The following is a 20,936-nucleotide window of genomic DNA, read 5'->3' as shown; positions in this document are numbered from 1 at the left end:
CAAAAATAGTAGTCGTCAAGGACAGAACTGGAAACCTGGCAGGCCATTCGATGGCTCTTCTACAACCCATCAAATGATCTGGAGATGTTTAATTTAAAATTTTCCGTGTTCTTAGATAATAGTGAGGTGGCGCCCGATCTTGTTGAAGCCTTAACTTTTCTAATTGTGTCAAAGGTTTTCCAGATATTTGGTAAAATCCTACTCGCTAAAAAGTTCGAATAAGCATCTCCTGTATGATTTCCATCTAAAATAAATAACCCTACATTACAATTACCAACGATTCCTACCCAAACATCTACTATCTTAGGGTGCATTATCGTTGCCCCAGTATCGAGAGTTATGCCTATTCGTATATCCATTTATCACGATCGTGGCTTCATGTTTAAATATTACGAATTAGAAAATTTTGCGTCCAAGTCAATGCTTGCATTATAAACTACAAAACTGTACCCGACGATCAAAATATTTTTAAGAAGGTTTTTGCATAAGGTATAACTAACAAGGATTAAAATTATTGTTTTTAAGAATTTTTTAAAATAAAATATAACTAATGTCATGTTGGGTAACAGTGTTCCGAATCGTTGAATGAGGGTATTGAAGATCCTCATTCAACGATTCAACGTCTGCAAAACATCTAATAATTTTACATCATTAACGGGAGTTTTTGTTCTCTCGGTGAGAGGAAGATTTCTTACAGTACGATAATCGTTGCACATTCTTAGCAACAGCTGATTTATTTGACACCTTTATTTGACGTTAAATAAATCACATACCTCTCCGTACTCTATCAGCGTATCGGTAAACCGTCAACTAAATGATTTATTATTATTTGATAAAACTAAATGAATAAAAGAAGATAACAATAATAAAATTTGCACGAGGGAACAAATATTTGAACCAGTGCAACTTTGTTTCCGAATACGTAATTACTTGTTTGGTGAAGTAAGAAGTCAAAATTAGAAATTTAATAACTTGCACTGATGTAACGCGATAGAAAACGCAATGTTGTAAAATAACAACTGATTTACGAGTCCTACTCTAAATCTGTAACAACACATTATACAAATTTAAAAATTTCTTAGATTAATATTTTCCAAAATTAATTGTATAGGGTCGAAAACATTCAACTAAATTTTAAAATGCAATATAATGAAAATTAAAATAAATAATATTAATTGACCTAGCTATTTAATTTGTAGTAGTATCCAAATTACTAGTTATGGTGTATTATTATTATTTTTATTATAATTATTATTACCAGTGTTATTTATTATTTTTAAGACTCGTTTTACCTCGTTTGACTTATTATTTTACCCCGTTTTATTACTTCCACAATTTTTTGGTTTTTACAAATTTTATTCCATATAACTCGACGCATTTAACGAAAAAAATGTTTCGTCATCGTTTTACGAAAGCTTCGCCATGCACTACGTTCGGTCAGAAAAAATTGAAATCCCCACATCTGCACTTTTCGCATTAACTCCCTTCTCGCTATCATAAAAATAGAACCTTTATTCCTAGTTTTCACATAAAACTATAAACCTTATAACTATTTGTATTTCGCAAAATTAGCTCGATATCTGTATTGTCAGAAATGTGGGCTGTTATAGAGAAATTATCAGCCCTTTTACCCAGACAATAGATCCTGTTTATCCCTAAGTTAGACCTTACTTGCAAATAATGATAGCAAAAATTGCGCATACGATTTTATAATCGTTTTCTTTATTGCATTTCAGAGATTTGGGTAACAGATTACTCCTACGTGCCCTATTCTGAAGGTCAACTTACTGATATTGTGCTGTAAGCTGTTTAACGTAATCTTGTCAAAATTTTATTTTCTTCCACAAGTTCTGCATCAGAATCGTACTAGTTAAACTCCTCAAATCATCTTCTCTTACCAAATTCGCTAACTCAACATATTGTCGCGTATTCGTGGTTCGACAAGGATATTGAGAGACTAACAAAAGTGAAAATGTCTTGATAATATAATTTACTACTCTAAAAATACATAAATAAAATAAAGAATAATATTTATAATTATGTATAACATACAAAATAGTAATTCTAATAAAAAGAAAAAAATTGATTTAATGATGATTAAATTATAAATACGAAAATACAGCACACTTTACTAACACCGTTCGTTATAATGACGAATAGAAGCTAATATTGCATTAACAATAAGGTAACAATAGAAATATCTGAAATTCATACAATTCACTTTCTGCAAGTATTATTACTTTTACTGTTTATAAAAGACCTACCCTATACTTTATGAATGGTGAGAATATTGTCATTTATTTATTTCACTCTTATTTATAAATACGAGTAAATCATGGAACAGCTTCTTGTTCTCAACCTCTGTCCACAATGAAAAGTGTCGTGACGCACTCTTCACTCGTTGTTATCAAACACTCACTGTTATCGCTTTTATCGCAGAATCACAAAACTTGAACTTGAAAAGCTACTGCCCGCTGGTCCCCGACAGTGTTTATAACTCCTGGCCTGCAGTACCAGTACCCGACAGTCCTTTTTATTATTGAAGTGTAATTATTTACGTTTTTGTAATATTTAGTTTTTGCAACCATACAAAAGTTTAGTTGTACTTTCTGCCTGTTTAAGTCATCCCAGTTTCCCAGAATTTAATTTTCAGTAGATGATTGTGGATAGCTGTAAGGAATGGGAGGTGTGGAGAAATTCAATTAATCAATATTTTAATGTAGGACAAAATTAATTTATTTATTTCACTCCAGTCACAAAAGTCTTCCTCCCAGTTATCAACCACGCTTCGGTTTCTTTTATAAGATTGGAAATGAATATTTATTTATTCTGTGTAAAAGTAACCAAGCTTAATCGGGTTTCGATTCTTCAACCTTCCGTATGAAACGCATAAAACTAGCAAACATCTACGGAGGTCATAATGTGTATGTTATCAAACAGTTATTTTATTCGCGCGCGTACACACACACACACACACAGATGTTCATGTGTGTAAGACATGTATTTTCATATATATATAAAATTCTGCAACTGATTTGGAATAAGGTAAATCCAACAGCAAATGCCAAAAGCGCGTGTACTTTATTAATAATAACTCAACATTCCAGGGCCATGATCACGTACATTCTGATTTACGCGGCTGTTATTCGTTTTCTTGTGAATTAAACATGAGAAAGATAAATACAGTAATTACCCCTAAAATGTCGTATAGTACTGTAAATTACAATAAAATAAATTACCTTTCTGAATGGTGTTATATATATATATAAATTGTATATATAAAATAGATTCATTATACAAAAATATGATGTTAAGTATTATAAAATAAAATAAAATAAAATATATTACATTTGTTTAGCCATCCAATACTATAATAATCTAATTACTGTAGTATTAGCTGGCCAAACACATGTATAATCTCTTATTTAACAGAGAATGTCCTGACTGATTCACTGACTCATAATCAACGTACAGACAAAACTATTATAGGTAGAGACCTAAAATTTTCAGGGTACCTGCGTATCTTTAAGTAGGCGTGCACTAAGAAAGAATTTTGCGAAATTTTGATTTTAAGGGGTTCAAATCTATAAAAAACTAAATTTCGTGTTAACAGCGCTATCTGTTGGACGTAAAAGCAACAATCGCTATACTAAATATTTTACGATTCCATTGCAATGTTTCCGATACGTGGGTCCGCTATAGACTAAAAAACTACTGAACCGATTTAAGCGCGGTGAAGAAGGGAGAAAGGGAAATAGGGAAAAATCGAAAAAGGTAAAAAGGGAAGAAGGGGAAAATGAAAAAAGAAAAAAGGGGAAAAGGAAATGGAAAGGGAAGTGAGACAGAGGAAAAGAGGAGGTTGAAAGGGAAAGGGGGAAGATGAAGGGCATTAAATAAAATTAAGTAAAATAATACGAAATTAAATAAATAATTAAATTAAAATGGAATTAAAAATTAGAATATGTAAAGCAAATAAATGAAGATGTCAGATGCAAAAAAATTGGTTGAGATTAAAAGCGTAGGTAAAGCCTGGAAATTAAGTAATTCATTACATCTGTCAAATATGTAATATTAATACATCGCGTGCGCGCGCACAGCGACAGAATGAGTGTGTGAGCGCTCCAGAAGTATGCTGTTAAATTTTACAGCTGTATTTCACTGTTTAAAATAATGAAAAGAGTTCATAATAAACTTGTGATTTCTGCTTAGCGGCACAATGAACCTATACCGAAATTCATCGAAAACCAACTGGAATCGAAAACTGGGGAAGAAGGGAGAAAGGGAAAAATCGGAAAAGGGAAATGAGGAAAAATCAAAAAAGGTAAAAGGAAAGTGGGTAAAAAGAGAAGAAGGTGAAAATGGAAAAAAGAAAAAAGGGGAAAACGGGGAAAAGGAAATGGAAAGGGAAAAGAGAAAAAGAAAAGAGGAAAGAGGAAGAGTGAAAGGGAAATTGGGGAAGAGGAAGGGGAAAGGGAATTAATGGAAAGAGAAACGAGAGAATGAAAGGGTACGGGAGAAAACGGGAATGGAGAGCGAAGCGCGTCATGACCCTCTGCTGGTGACGGAAAGCACAAGTAACCATAGAGCACGAGCGAAGCCGCGATGGGGATCCTAGATTCGGGATTATAATAATTTTTTTGTTTATCTTTATTGGACTTTTATATTGAACTATTTTAATTCATTCATAAAATGGATCGGTCTAACAAATATTGTTCAATTTTCTTATCATCCTTTTTTTCTCCTAAAGTTTTGCGTAACAATTCATTCCCGCCAAGCGTGAAGTGCGTGCGGTAATTCGATTTCTTCAGGCTGAGGGGTGTAATGCAGCTGAAATTCATCGACGAGTAAGTAATGTGTACGGTGAAACTTCAATGAGTGACAGCAAAGTGCGACAATGGTGCAGGAACTTTAAAGCAGGACGTGCAGATGTTCATGATGCAGGCGGTCAGGGAAGGAAGCGAGTGTCAACCGATGATCTCGTTGAACGAGTGGATGAGGCAATTCGAGAAAATCATCGGTTCACAATTTCTGTATTGAGTGATTCGTTTCCTGAAATTTCAAGGTCAGCTCTCCACACCGTTGTGAGTGAGAGACTTCAGTACCGCAAACTGTGTGCGAGATGGGTTCCCAAGATGCTGTCCGACCATCACAAAACAATGAGAATGGACGCCTCCCTAACGTTTTTCCAGCGCTACCACAATGAAGGAGAAGATTTTTTGAACAAAATTGTCACAGGGGACGAGACAAGGGTCCATTTAGATACTGAAGAAACAAAAGAACAATCCAAACAATGGATGCATTCTCATTCTCCCAGTAAACCAAAGAAATTCAAGCGAGCCTTCTCCAACAGAATGTGTATGGCTACTGTGTTCTGGGACCGGAATGGAGTTCTCTTGGTGGAATTCATGGAACGTGGGACGACCATCACTGCAGCCTCATACTGCGTGACTCTTCAACGTCTACGAAGGGCAATTCAGAATAAGTGGAGAGGAATGTTGTCATCAGGCATTGTCTTTCTCCATGACAATGCTCGCCCGCACACTGCAGCTGTAACAAAGAAGCTCCTACAGCGTTTTCGTTGAGAAGTGTTTGATCACCCACCATACAGCCTAAACTTGGCTCCATCCGATTTTCACCTCTTTGCTCACATGAAATGCTGGCTAGGAGGACAACATTTTGGCACAGACATCGAGCTGCAGAACAGCGTAGAAACATGGCTGAAAACACAGGTGGCTCCTGAAAACACAGGGTATTGGAAAGTTGGTACCATGCTACACCAAATGTCTAAATCGGAGTGGCGACTATGTAAGTACTTGTTACAAATAAAACATTTTTTTCATTTTCACTGTGGTTTTAATTTCGTGACCGTTCGGACCTTGAAAAAAATAACCCTCGTAATTTAATAGGCATATAAGGAAGTCATGTGATGTCCACATCAGGTTCTTACTATAATTAACAGCTGTTAGTTCTTATGCATTCATTTAAATTATAAATTATGAATAGATAATTTTGTAAATTTAACAAATGGTAAATAAGGTATTGAATGCAGATCAGTTTATCTGCGATATCAAAGATTTTTCATTAACAGATTTAATATAGAAAGGACTGCTTTTACCTGTGACAACTGAGCTATTATGCTTCTACCATCACCATATACTGAGCAAATATTTTGTCCATTATATTGAAAAATAATTTTTTAATTTTTTAAAAAAATACTGTTATTTGTAAATGTGAAATAATAAAGTAATAAAACAATTACTTTAATATAAAATTGTTGTTTATATGGTTTAGTTTATTCAAAGGTTTTGATTATTATATCCTATTTTGTGGCCTAATTTACAGAATTTGCTGTGTACAAACCTCTGGAAGATGTGCATCTATGAATCCACAGACTCACATGCGATCTTCTAAGTTTTCAGTCAAAATGGACAACACCAAATCATGCAGCTTGTGCTGCTCATTGCATAGCTTTATGGAAAAAGGGAGGGCAATGCGAGAATGCTGTCTGCCACTGCCTCAATTAAAACTTAGTTTTATACTATATAAACAAAAAAATTAATAAAAAATAAAATATTATAATTAGCATTTTCTTTATCATAACTAAAAAAAATCCATTAATAACAGTTTCAAGTCTTCTAAATCATTTTCCTCAAACCCATCAGTTGAATTAGCATTATAATCAAACATGACAGCCATTCTATGACACTGCATGCCCCAATTAAAATCCAAATTTGAAAATCTACCCCACCAAGCTATTCTTAAGGTTTATTTTTAATTTTATTTAACTTAAAATTAATCTGTAAGAACAGTCACATAAATACAAAGGTTTATCTGGACAATATTCCAGTACAAAAGTTTTATTTGCAGATAATATTAGATTTTGTTACTGCCATCCATCCAAACTATCCCACTCTAAAGTAATGTGTGTTGTTTCTACGTTGTGTAAATGCAGAATCAATCTGATCCTCCTCTACAGTTACTATATCTAATAAAATATATCTCAAATCTGAATATTATTTTTACTTACACCTACAGCCTCAATTAGCTCGCTTTCAGAACACTGTTACCCAACATGACATTAGTTATATTTTAGTTTAAAAAACGCAATTTTTTCTATTTAATAATATTTAAACATGAAGCCACGATCATGATAAATGGCTATACGAATAGGCATAACTCTCGATACTGGGGCAACGATAATGCTCCCTAAGAAAGTAGATGTTTGGGTAGGAATCGTCGGTAATAGTAATGTAGGGTTATTTATTTTAGATGGAAATCATACAGGAGATGCTTATTCGAACTTTTTAGCGAGTAGGAGTTTACCAAATATCCGGAAAACCTTTGACACAATTAGACAAGTTAAGGCTTCAACAAGATCGGGCACCACCTCACTATTATCTAAGAACACGGCAAATTTTAAATTAAACATCTCCAGATCATTTGATAGGTCGTAGAAGAGCCATCGAATGGCCTGCCAGGTTTCCAGTTCTGTCCTTCACGACTACTATTTTTGAGGTTACTTAAAAAATAATGCGTACAAACAACACCTGTAAACTTGAATAATGACTTGTATAATTAACGATCTGCACGTCTATCACCAACGATGATTGATACAACAAGATTTAAAAGGATATTAAATAAGGTAATGAACTGCCAATCAATAGAGGGAAAGCATTTTGAATACATCTCGTAGAGTGGTTTGCTATTGTATTAAGTAATTTAAGACCGAAGATATTTGACTAAAATTTTAAAATTAAATAGCGTCATAATTAAAGAAATTTGCCTAACCATTTAATTTGTAGTACTGCAGTAAATTATTGTGTATTATTATTAATATAGTTATTCCGAAGACTGTTATTATTAGTGTTTCAGCCATTAATTCCAACATGAACTGTTTAAAGTTTTTCTTTTATCGAATTTAATTCTCAACGTAATACGAAATAAAAAAGGTATTACGGATCATTTTACCGTGTCTTACTACTACCGCGATTTTTGGTTTTTGCAAATTTAATTAGTTATAACTCGAAAACAAAAACATTTATCGAGAAACGGTATCCGCCATCGTTTTTCTTGATAACCTTTGCATTTAAAATTATGTATTTACATATGTCCTACTTCCTTTTTTTTTTATAAAAAAAGGCCGATTCAATGTTACCGAAACAACATGGCGGCCAAAAATTTCAAACACCGTAGAAGAGTAATTTTGTAACTATAGAGATTATTTGTTTGTACTTCCTAATATCCCTCAATTTTGAAATATTAAGGGGTTTCCATACTTTATTATCACACCATATATGTAAAGCCGTAACAGTTTGATATTCAAAGTATTTTCATGCGAAACTTGAAGAAACTTATTTCTGAAGTTCATTTATTTTTTTTTTTAAGAAAACATTTCCTTTTTTACACTAAATTGGGGGATTACAGTGAATTTGGAACAAATCAGATACTTTTTAAGGAAGAGGTAAGAGGAAATTAAGTACGTTTGTATGTGTGTGTGTGTGTGTGTGTGTCTGTTTTAGCGTAAAAAATCAGTTGATGTCACGATCATTAAACTTTTATTGTTATTAACACTGATAATAACTTTTTTATCTTGCGAAATTAGATAAACGTAGTTACGAGCACATTTATTTTTAACTTGGATTTTCCTAACAACTGCATTGTTATTTACTTTATTCTGAAAATAAAAATTGTAATTCCCCTAAGATTAAGCGGGGAGTCACTATCAAACGAAAATTCTTTTATATAAACCTTTAAGGATTTAGAAACCTTTAAGGATTCTGATGTCATTCCATCAGAAGTTTCTACTGTTCGTAGCTAAGTGATCCTGTGAGATTTTATTAGATAAATTTCTTATAAAAGAAAAAATCCCTTTCGGCACGCCGGAAGGTGGAAGTAGATTTTACCGGTGCTAAGTAGGAGATAAAAAAGATTTCCATCTTAAAGTTAAGAAAAACTTCAAATACGACAACGTTTGCATGCGAAAAAAGTTTCACGTGTTTAGCATACGTCAAGCCCTTGTATGAAACTGTATCTTTGCTGAAATTGTATCTTCTTACAATTTCAGCAAAAGTTTGGTCATACCTTGTAACGGTTGGTCATAACAAAAATTGTTTCAGATAAAAGTTTATGTAATGTTTAGAGGACTAACGACCACTTTAAACCGATTCGATGCTATGCCTATTAAGGGAAGTATGATTTCTTTTTTTTCTTCGAAACCCCATTTTTTCCACCCTCTGGGCCAATGGTTGGTGATATCAAAAAACTTTACGTAGATAAGTTTTAGGCCCTTATCCAAAGAATAGTAGGAACTTAAACGAATTATATATTTTACTTAATAAGAAAGTTATAGCGATATTTTGATTTTTCGGAAAAGCCCTCCATTTCCACCTCGATGGTCCGATTTGCCCATTAACAAACTCGACCGGTATATATATAAATAACAAACTTTTGAACTGACGGTATTTTTGCGGTCTGCGGGATGTGAAACGCGAAGATATGTTTAAAGTTTCCGGAAGTCGAATCATAGTATCAATTACAATAGGTAGCTTTCTTATGAAATCTACCTAATTAAAGTATATAAATAAACGTAAAGATTTTTAGGACATTTCTATATGTTAAGTAAATAAAAACCTCATTTAATATAGATCTGAAAACGCTTTCTTTTCTAGTTACAGCTTGCGAAAAATTTCGTTCTGATTTCTGCTCCAAGGATAGGTGAAACTACTGAACTAAAAAATTTTAGGGTAAATTTGAAAGTTTCATTTGGTTTTAGACCTGAAAAACTGTATAAAACTGGTTCTGGAACTGTACCGCTACTAATATTGGAAAATATTATTGTAAATCTCCGAAGATTGTTGCAGCAAAACACAAGCTTTTAGGTTTGGCGTACAGTAACTTGGTTAAGTTACAATTAATGAGTATGATATGTATGAGTGTAAGTGAAGTGTAGTCTTGCACAGTCTCAGGTCGACCATTTCTGAGATGTGTGGTTAATTGAAACAAAACCCGCTAAAAATTAACTCACCTATTTCACAAAGATAGGGTAAATAATGCACTATTTTTTTTTCACAGAAAAGGTATATTAATTTGTTTATTACACCAATTTTTTCACACTTTCTTGTGGTCATACATACAAAGCATCTGAGGTACAAGCGGGAGAAAACCGAAGCTTTCTTGGAGAATAATGCTGAACATTATACTGACAACCAGGTAAACGAATCACTTTTTGGACTGAAAATAATCGAGTGGTGCGGATATGGAAATGTATATTAAGATCAGGAAAGAAGGTAACAAGGCAACACTTCTTACTTTCCATAATAACCCGGGTCTGGGTACTTGTTACTCTTGAGAATGGCTTAGTCAGTTCGGTTCACATAACTTGAATTATAACAGATAATTTAGGACGTAGGCCGCAGTAGAAGTGTTGAGGTATAAAAGATCAGCACACAACAAAAATAAATTGAATTGAATCAGTCATTTGACAACGACCAATGAAAAAATGACAGCCCTCTTTATATACTGTCTTTTTATACTGTCGCGTGTTCGCGGCTCGATCAGGATATTGAGAGACTAACAATTGAAAATGTTTATATAACTACAATTTATTAGTTTAATAATGTAGAAAATACATAAAGTAAGATAAATCAATAATAATAATAATAATAATTAATAATAATAATAATAATAATAATAATTAATAATTAATAATTAATAATTAATAATAATAATAATAATAATAATAATAATTAATAATAATAATAATAATAATAATTAATAGGAGGGAGGTGGAAATGCATTTACGCACGGAGTGTCGGGCTCCCGCTGATGGTATTATCCAATCACCATCAGCGGACTACCGACTAAAACCACCCCCCTTTCTACCAGGGCTCGACCCGGAACCGTTTATCACATTACTTCCAGTCGAGTCCTCCCTATACTAGCCTGTTAGGTGCTACCTAATTTCCAGGACTGTCCAGATCAACCTTTTTGGCCCTGAGTATGTTCCCGACGAATCGGGCTACGCTTTCCCAGCTGCCCAGGTCACGGAGCATCATCGTAACCACGTTGTGGGGAATCAGTGCTCCGTGATCCGCCTCTAATGTCCCTCGATCTGCCGCCCACCGAGCACATTTGAAAAAGGTGTGCTCAGCGTCGTCCCGTACACCGGGCAATACAGGCAGTCGGGGGACGGCGCTTTCCCTATGACATAGAGGTAAGCGCGGAAGTACCCGTGACCCGTTAAAAATTGGGTCATGTAGTACTCCACTTCTCCATGCCGTCGCTCCGTCCACGGTCTGACCAGAGGAATAAGCCTTGCGGTCCATCGTCCTCTGGTCTCGTGGTCCCAGGTCTCTTGCCATGCGAGGAATGTGCGAGTGCGTTCCTCGTTGGCAATGGTCACCCGGTCTCCGCCTCCCCGCCGCCTCCCGTAGATCGCCTGGCGCTCCCTTGCTAAAGTAGCAATGGGTATGACGCCGACGACCACAAGTACTGCAGGCTCGGAGACCGTCCGATACGCGGAAGCGACTCGCAAGGCTGCGGTGCGTTGCACCTGCGCGAGCCGCTTCCGGTTTCTCGCAACTCTTAATGCCTGGGCCCACACTTCCGACCCGTATAGCAGGATGGAATGTACCGTGGACATCAGCAATCGCCGTCTGCTGGCCTTCAGTCCCCCGACATTCGCCATAAGCCGGCTGAGAGCAGTTACGGCTCTCGCAGCTTTGTCGGCGGCTGTACGAAGCTGCTCAGCAAAGCTGAGTTTCCGGTCAATCATCATACCGAGGTACTTTGCGGCCGGCTTGGTCTCGACAACCTCTACCCCGACCCGCAGGGAAAGAAGGGTGTCGATACGTTTCTTCGTGAGAACTACGATCTCCGTTTTGCTGAGAACTAGAGACAATCCATGAACGTCCAGCCAGGCACCGACTCTGTGCATGGCCCGACTGAGCCTCAGTTGGGCGCGCTCCACGTCGCGGTCTGCGACAAGTAGCGCAACGTCGTCAGCGTACCCAACCAAGGCAGATTCTTCAGGCATCTCCAGCCTCAGCAAGCCATCGTAGACGGCGTTCCAAAGGTCGGGGCCGAGAATCGACCCCTGCGCCGCCCCTGACGTGATCGTAGTCCTACCCCAGCCTGCTGCGGTCTCGTAAATGAGACCGCGGTTCCTCAGGTATGCGTCTACCATTCTCAGAAGGTATTGAGGCACATGGAACGAATGCTCCAGGGCCCGAATCATATCGCTCCATCGTGCGGAGTTGAACGCGTTTTTTACGTCCAACGTAACGAGAAGGACCACACGTCGCGAAAAATGATTGTGGTCCTCTGCTCGCCGCACTGCCTCAACAACCTCCTGAATTGCGTCTAGGGTCGACCGACCCTGCCGGAAACCGTACTGGTTAGGTGACAGGCCACCTGCCTGATTCATCCCCGTAACCAGTCTTTTCTTTAACAGCTTCTCCAATACCTTCCCAGCTGTGTCAAGCATACACAATGGGCGGTAGGAGGACGGCGACCCTGGGTTTTCTTTTCCTTTGGGAATTAGCACAAGACGCGCGGTCTTCCACCTGGCGCTAAAAGACCCAGCCTTCAGACATGCATTATACATGTCTAGTAGAAGACGGGGCCTGCAGCGCCCCACTGTTTGAGTACCTCGGCCGGTATACCGTCGGGACCAGGGGCTTTTTTACATTTCAGCGACCGTAGGACTCCTTCCAATTCCTCCATCGAGAAGAGCGGGAAGTCGCCCACGTCGCTGAAGTCCCGCTCGGCACGGACCGAGTGCGCCGGGAACAACGTCTTAACGACGTGTTCCGCTTTAGCTTCGTCTAGTGGAGCTGGTGACCGCGAGACCCCCAATCGCCGAGTTACTATCTTGTAACCTAGCCCCCAAGGGTCTGCATCCACGGTCTCCGTCAGTTCTCTCCAACAGCGTGCCTTGCTCACGTTGATGGCTCGACGGAGCCGCTTCTTTGCCGTCTTATACTCGGCTGACCTGGCGTTCGCGTCTATGCGATTCCTCGCACGTTGCGCCACTCGTCTTAGTTGAAGACACTCCCGGCGCAACCCCACAATTTCCGGTGTCCACCAGTACACGGGTCGCTTCTGGTGCCTCGGCCCCCCGTGGGGCATGGAGGCGTCGCATGCAGAAGCGATCAGCCGCATAGTCGCAGCAACTACGGCTTCAGCGCCAGCGTTCCCCCCGTTGGCGAAGTTTTCAGGGGCTACCACCCCTGAGGAGATCTTTGAGGAGAATTTATTCTCGTCAATTTTGTTGATGTTATATCTTTTCGCCTGCCGTGGGGGCCCCGGGCGCTCTCGTGTACCATCTAGGACTCTAAATGAGATGTATTGGTGGTCGCTACCGGTATAATCCTCGAGGACTCTCCAGTCCTGGACGAGCGTGACCAACTCTTCGGAGGCGAGGGAAATATCAGGAATGGTTTCCAAATATCCTGGGCGGCGGAACGACGTCGTGTTCCCTGTATTGAGAATCACGAGTCCAGCACGTGCCGCCATGTCCAGAATGTATTTCCCTCTGGAGTTGGTATGCGCCATACCCCAGTCTACCGCCCTGGAGTTGAAGTCCCCAGCTACCACCATCTCACCAGCGGCAGCGAGGATGACATCCTCCAGCGCGTCAACTTTCCGGCGAAAGTCCGCTATCGAATCATTTGGGGTGAGGTAACAGCTAAAAATCGTCACCTCACCGCAGCAGATCCAAACGAAACCCTCGCCTGCGCCGTGCCTCCGAACTTGGGCTCTGCCGCAATACGGAATCCATATCGCGGCAGTCCCGAGCGAGTCTCGGAACCATTGGGAGTCGTCACGGTCCCGGTACTGCTCGCTGATCAGCACCAAATCGGCCTCCCTGTCTCTGGCTAGCTGCAGCAGCAAGTCATCAGCTAGCCGGCTCCTGTTAAGGTTGGCCTGTATTATGTTCAACATTTTAACGGAGCCTTCTCTTCGCCTGCTCCAGGGCTGCCCGGAAGACCTGACACTCCCTTGTTCCAGGTATGTGAGCCAGCTGCGAAGCGTTCACCCCTTTTTCTTGGCAGAGCATGCACCGAAGGGCATGGCTAACACTCCTTAGCCTTGTGCTCCCCTAACCCGCACTTATGGCAGAGCCGGCTTCTGTCAGGCCCCTTGCATCCACGAGCCAGATGCCCATACCCATGGCACCTGAAACACCGTGGGACCTGTGCCCTGGGTCTGATTTGACAGTACAACCAGCCAATCCTTATCTTGGATTGGCTGAGTAGTCTGGAAGCAGCCTTCTCTCCAATTTGTATTAATGCTGCTTTCTGCCCCCTGGAATTAGCACTGGTAATACTAACACGGCAGTCTCCTATATCTCCGAGCTCTCTTCTCAGTGCTGCTTCCACGTCCTCCTTCTCTGTGACACAGTCTCAGAGAAGGAGATATAATAATATCTATTAGATATCTAATAATATTATTCTAATAATATCTATTAGAATAATAATAATAATAATAATGCCCTGAGGTAGATAATCCCCACGTCCGGAACACAACATCTATGTTCCACGTCGAGGGCGGCAACAGCTGTACCTTTGTACATCACATATAGCTGGCTAACGGGGTTCCGAGTAAATTCCTCGGTTGCTTTGTTAAGTTTGACCTGGTTCCAACTTCAGGCCACTAAACGGACCGGATTTTTGGCTACCTGCAGGAAATGGAATAACAAACGTTTTGGAAATGGATTTATACCACTCTTAGAGCTGGCGATGGGGCGGCCAGGGTCAATGTTATTGCAGGTGTAACGGAGACCCTTCCGTTGTCCACATGCCCCCTGCGATGGCAAGCATGTAGCAATGGTGCCCATGTATGTCGGTGCATGTGAGCTCTGAAAGCTTCAGTGAGTAGGAGCCTGGAGTCAGTGCAGAGACTGCGCATCCGCTCTCTGCCAGGACATATGCCGGTTCCACCGGAGTACCGGATCGGACCTCCAAGGTTAGTAGCCCTGGAGTGGGGGTGTACCCCGGCGGCTAGCCTTGCTACAGAAGGGATCAATGTTCATGAATTTTCCTGAACCAACTAACGTGGCAGAGGGTGCACGTAAACACCCTCGTTTAGAAAACGCCGATTCGCCACAAGCGAAGAGGAAAAAAGTAAGGAGAGTGATAAGATTAGAAAAGATGCTGATAAAATCAGTAAAGATTTAAGAAAAGCTTTGTTTGGAAATAATGTTCCCAAACCAAGATTTTTGGTCATTACAAAAGAAAATGGTAACTTCCAAAAGGTAAGTCCATTCTTAATTACTAGAGAGATTACAAATTGTGCTGGTGGTCCTGTCAAGGAAATCCGTAAGACGTTTAACGGATTACATGTCGAAACTATAAACGACATGCAAAGCCAGAAAGTCCAGGCGTTGAAGAAGATCGGTGAATTTGCGGTTACTGTCCAACCGCATAGTACACTAAATTCATCTAGAGGAGTTGTTGTTTGCCGTGATCTTCTTAACTGTACTGAAGAAGAAATAGTGCAGGAAATGTCTAGTCAGGGAGTGACACATTGTCGCAGACTTTCTATGAGACGAAATGGTGGTGAGATTCTTCCTTCGTCCTCTCATGTTTTGACATTCAATAGGCCAAGTCTTCCTGAAAAGGTACGAGCTGGCATCCATCGGCTTGATGTACGGGCATTTATTCCGCAGCCGATGAGATGTTTTAGATGTCAACGTTTCGGACACACTGCAGCTAGATGTGAAGCGCAGGAAATTTGTATATGCGGAATGAAGATACATGAGGGTGATCCATGTAAAGACCCCCCAGTCTGCATTAATTGTAAAGGGCACCATAACTGTCGATCCAGGAACTGCCCAGTATACAAATCAGAAACAGTCATTCAGGAGGTTAAAACGCTTCAAAAAGTCAGCTACCCTGAAGCGAAGAAGATTGTAAACCTACGTACACCTAGACTATCGACTACATACGCAGAAGCAGCTGCTGCTCCCCCCCACACCTAAAATCAACGTGGAGCAGTTGCTTAATACGATGGCACCAAGTCTCGCGACAATGATAGAAAGAATCATTGATTCCAAGATCGAGTCGACTCATCAGATACAACAAAGTAAACATGAGAAGGCTCATTCCCGGACTGACGTCGCCGACAGAAGACCCGTACCAGCGCAGTTTAAAAAACCGGCAAAATCTTCGATTATAACTCCAGCAATAGACGTAATGAAGAAAAATCTTGATTTATCCGACAAAGATCAAAAGATCACCCCGACGACGAGTCATATAGCTAAGGATACTGTGACAAGAGTACAGGAAAAATCTGCGTCAACCAAAATGGAGGTGCAAGTAACTATCGAAAAAGCACCAGACACAGACGATATTAAAACCGTACCTACAGAGGCCCCAAAAGCTCAGAGAACAACTGTGGTGAGAACATCTGTATCAGCCGGCCCAAGCACAGCCTTAGACATTGAATCAAGTTCATCAGCCGCCGAAAGTGCATCGGTTGCAAGTTTAGACTCAATTGCAACGATGCTCACAGCACCATTGAAGCTTTCATCACCTGATGTAAGCCGGCGAACGTCATTGGCGTCAGAAAGAGAAAACGATGCCATGTCCGAAGCCTCAGACACTCTGTCGTCGGAAGTTGAGGCCGTTCGCAGGATGGATAAACGTAAGAAAGGATGGCCGAAAGGAAAGCCTAGGCGGTAATTTGTTGGATTTTAAATTAGAAGATTGAAATTTTGATCACTTATTTTCTTCATGGAAATATGAATTAAAGAACCTTTTTTTTTCTTTTTTTTTGAAGTGGGATGGGGCTAATGACCAAAGTAGTCAATGCCCCTAAAAACCTAAAAAAAAAAAAAAAAAAAAAAAAAAAATTATAATAAGTGACAATATTAAACAAGTCACAATAATAATTAGAATAATGACAATAATAAATAAACAAATATCCATCGTAGTAATCACAATCATAACAATAATAATAGTAATTTTTATTTTTTTATATTTGATTCACCACCGCCATCCCCTATATGTGCATCCCTTCCGTCCGAGAGAACAGAAGAGCCAGACAGCAAGATAGAGTGGGAACAAGAATAGCAGAACAGCCTAAGCCAAATTTATATGCTGCACGTAAATTAAAAATCAACCTAAAAACCCTAACAGGGAGTATTGAATTGATAAAAATGGCAGGTTTTCCTAAAAGCAGGCATTTATATCGCCTTCAAGGAAAGGAACAAATTATTTATTTTAATGGAATTGAAATGGAAAATTTATTCAAAGACAAGCAAGGAATTTTTTTTTAAATAAAATAAAATGGATCCAGTAACTTAGGTAATTATGTCTAAGGAGACATAATTACCAAATTAATGAATATACATAATTAATCAATCCGAATACCATATTTCCCTGCAACTTAATTTGTTACCTTAGCGCATCTATGATATGGCGACAGTACCCTTCCGTTTCTCGACGAACAGCGAATGCTGCCTCAGACCACCTCTCGGAACCCTCAAGTTTAATGTTGCATTCTCCAGTAGTAGCACATGACTGACTCTGTAGAAGAGTAACAAATCATACCTGTCTCTTCTAACAAATAACTTCTCATGATTAACACGTTGTCTCAGTTCATCTGTTAAGATATGCGTTAGATCAAATTTATAACGCAACCAATTAATAAATTTATTTTGTACACCTTCAATTACCAATTTTTTGTTCGTTTTTCAAAATTATTCTGTACAAATTACATGTGCAGTTAGTAGTTGGGTTTTTTATTTTTTAATAATTAATATATTTACCACTGTTTTGTTGTTTCCATAACTTTATCATTCAATAATGGTACCATCTGGTAGCATTATCTAACTTTTCATATAATGATAACAGTAGAGATCCTGCGCACAGGTTCTGACCTGTCATATTCCATTATTAGCTGCAATGCAATGCAACACATATCAGCAACATACAGCACGTAGTGGGTGCTAGCTGTGATGGATTCCTGCTTCCTTTTGCCGAGCACATTTTCCGCTTATATCTCGAGAACAATGAATTTTTTTGAAAAATTCATAAACGACCAAAAGTGTATATTTTTTTATCTTTTTATGGAATACCATTACTAAAATTTTAAAGTAGTGTAATTTTTAACTTTTGTCTCCCAGTGCTGCCCCCTGTCTTCGATAAGACAATTTAAAATAGCCTATATTACTTCCAGAGAAAAGTCCTGTTACTACCCAAAAGTTGGTTATAATTGGCTGGATAAGTGAAGCTACAGAAAGAAAGAAACAAATATACATAACAGTTAAATTACATTACCACTCCTCCTATGGACAAAATCTGGTAAAAAGTTTGAACTATCAAGAAATTTTATGTTATTTTATACAGAAAAATCAAAGATCAAAGAAAAAATTGCTAATAAATGGAAAAATTGAAATAATTTGGTATTAAATTAAATTAATACTCCACAATCAGTATTAAAATAGACCTATAGAGATTTATAGTAGACATTTATAATAATAGATTTTCAAACAGAAATAAATTAGTGGCGTAATTCGATTGCATATAACTCGAAAACGAAAGAATTTATCAAGAAATGGTTTGCGCCACGATTTTTCTCGTAGACCTTTACATTTAAAATTATGTATCTCATGTCCATCTTCCGGTTTAAAAAAAGGAAGAAAATAATATAATAATGGTCAATCGAAGATGGTGTTAAAAAGTTTCAAACACACCATACAGCAGTAATTTTGTAACTATGGAAATCCTATTTGTTTCTATTTCCTAATATCCTTCATTTTTTATATTTAAGCCATTTCCATAATTATATAAAGCCTGAAGTAATTTTATATTCAAACCATTTTCACACGAAACTTGACGATAATTATTCAACATTCTTGTCTTAGCACTTTCCAAGTGTTGAATTCTAACATACCTTTTGCCACTAATTTATTTCTGTTTGAAAATCTATTATTATAAATGTCTACTATAAATCTCTATAGGTCTATTTTAATACTGATTGTGGGGTATTAATTTAATTTAACACCAAATTATTTCAATTTTTCCATTTATTAGCAATTTTTTCTTTGATCTTTGATTTTTCTGTATAGAATAACATAAAATTTCTTGATAGTCCCTAAAATTTTTAACCAGATTTTGTCCATAGGAGGAGTGGTAATATATTTTAACTGTTATATATATCCTCCTCTACAGTTATTATATCTAATAAAATATATTTCAAATCTGAATATTATTTTTACTTACACCTACAGCCTCGCTTAGCTCATAATGGCAGAGTAGCATTCAAAAGTCAAATCTTGCTTTAAAATCAAAAAAAACAATCCTTACTATAATAGGGTGAAGTTTTGTTTTAACTCTAAATATAGTAACAATTGCAATGTACATTATAAACAACATATCCTTATTTCAATAAAAACAAACTTAGTTTTTGGAAAACATCCTACAACTTTGTGCCTGTTGATTTAATCTGGCATTTTGGATTGGTTGGCACCACTGTTCTAAAATGGTGTCTACAATTTTTTAAGTTTTTTTTGTGTGTGTGCGTGCACTCACGCTCACACACAAATGAAATTCCTATGCTTTCAATCCATAGGAAACCATTGTTAAAATAGTTAGTAAGCATAAAAAATCAAGCTTAATAGCTTAATAGGTATAAACTTGAAATTAAATCATACCTAAGAATATTCATTCGATTCAAATAGAAATGTATAATTTAAATATCTAAAGATTTGCAAAGATATTTTAGGTGGAAGCATGCCTAAAAGAAGGACAAGTGAAAGGAAAGCTCTCTGTAAGTTCACGACCCCAAAACAACCCAGAAAGAAATCTACGTTACAATAGACACCGGGAAAACAAGTAGAACGGATGGACTATATGTCCAAATTTTTAGATGAAAAACTAGCTATACAAGCTACGAAAGAGGATCTGCAGATGCATAAGGCGACTTCTGAGCAGCTTGTTAAAGAAAATAAAAAATTGAAAGACGAAATAAAAATCTGAAAGCCTGGCACAATTTAGTCAAGAGTAGAAGAAACAATATTATCTTTAAAGAAATAGTCTGCAATAAAAACGATAATATAAAAGAAGTAATTGAAATATTTTAAAACTAGAGAAAACATTTGAATCAATCGTGCCAATGTACTTGGTGCTCATTGAGATAATAGACATATAATAATAGTACATCTTCACGACTCTGAAGATATCACATGCATTTTCAAAAGCATTAAGAGACTTAAAGGTTGTAATTTTGTGGTTCAAGGCAATTTCTCTACAAAACTAAAAAAATTTTGATCTTAAGTAAATTGAAAAATGAAATCCAAAATGATGAAGGTGGATCATTTAATTGTGAATGGTCGTGTCTACACAGTTGCAGAAGGGAATGGATCTGAAACATAGTGACAAAGAAGAAATCGAAGAAATATCAGCAGTGTTTTGCAGGTATGCAATGGACTTGTTAACGGTTAAATTGCTAGAAGGAAGGGGGAACAGGAAGAATAAGGAATGGAACATCTGCCAGAATAATGTCTTCATTTGTCCAGGTGCTCTTAAAATATTGGTCTCTAATATTACAGGGTTAAGTAATAAGAAAAAGTGATGTAGATTTAAAAAATTTTTTATCTAAGTATTATATATTCTTCCTCTAAGATACGAATGAAGTAGATAAAGAATGGGAGTAGTTGGGAAGGTTTTCTAAGTATAGTTTATGATGTGGCAACCAGTGTAATTTGTAAAATGTGTATAAAAACGAATTACTTGATTAGGAAATTTTAGATTATTGGGAAAACCAGAAAAGATTGATGTTACTGTTACCCTCATAACTTTTATGGTTAAAAGACTTAGACCAAGAAATTTGCATAAATGGGTTGCAAGTAGTTATTACTAGAACCAAAAGTAATAAAGGCTAGTACTTTCATAGAATTCTATAAGAAAACATCAGATGAGTCATGACAT

This window comes from Lycorma delicatula, chromosome 1 (genome assembly GCF_047948215.1).
Source record: "Lycorma delicatula isolate Av1 chromosome 1, ASM4794821v1, whole genome shotgun sequence".
NCBI lineage: Eukaryota > Metazoa > Arthropoda > Insecta > Hemiptera > Fulgoridae > Lycorma > Lycorma delicatula.
The sequence above is the reverse complement of the archived record's forward strand: the minus strand, read 5'-3'. Positions refer to the sequence as shown.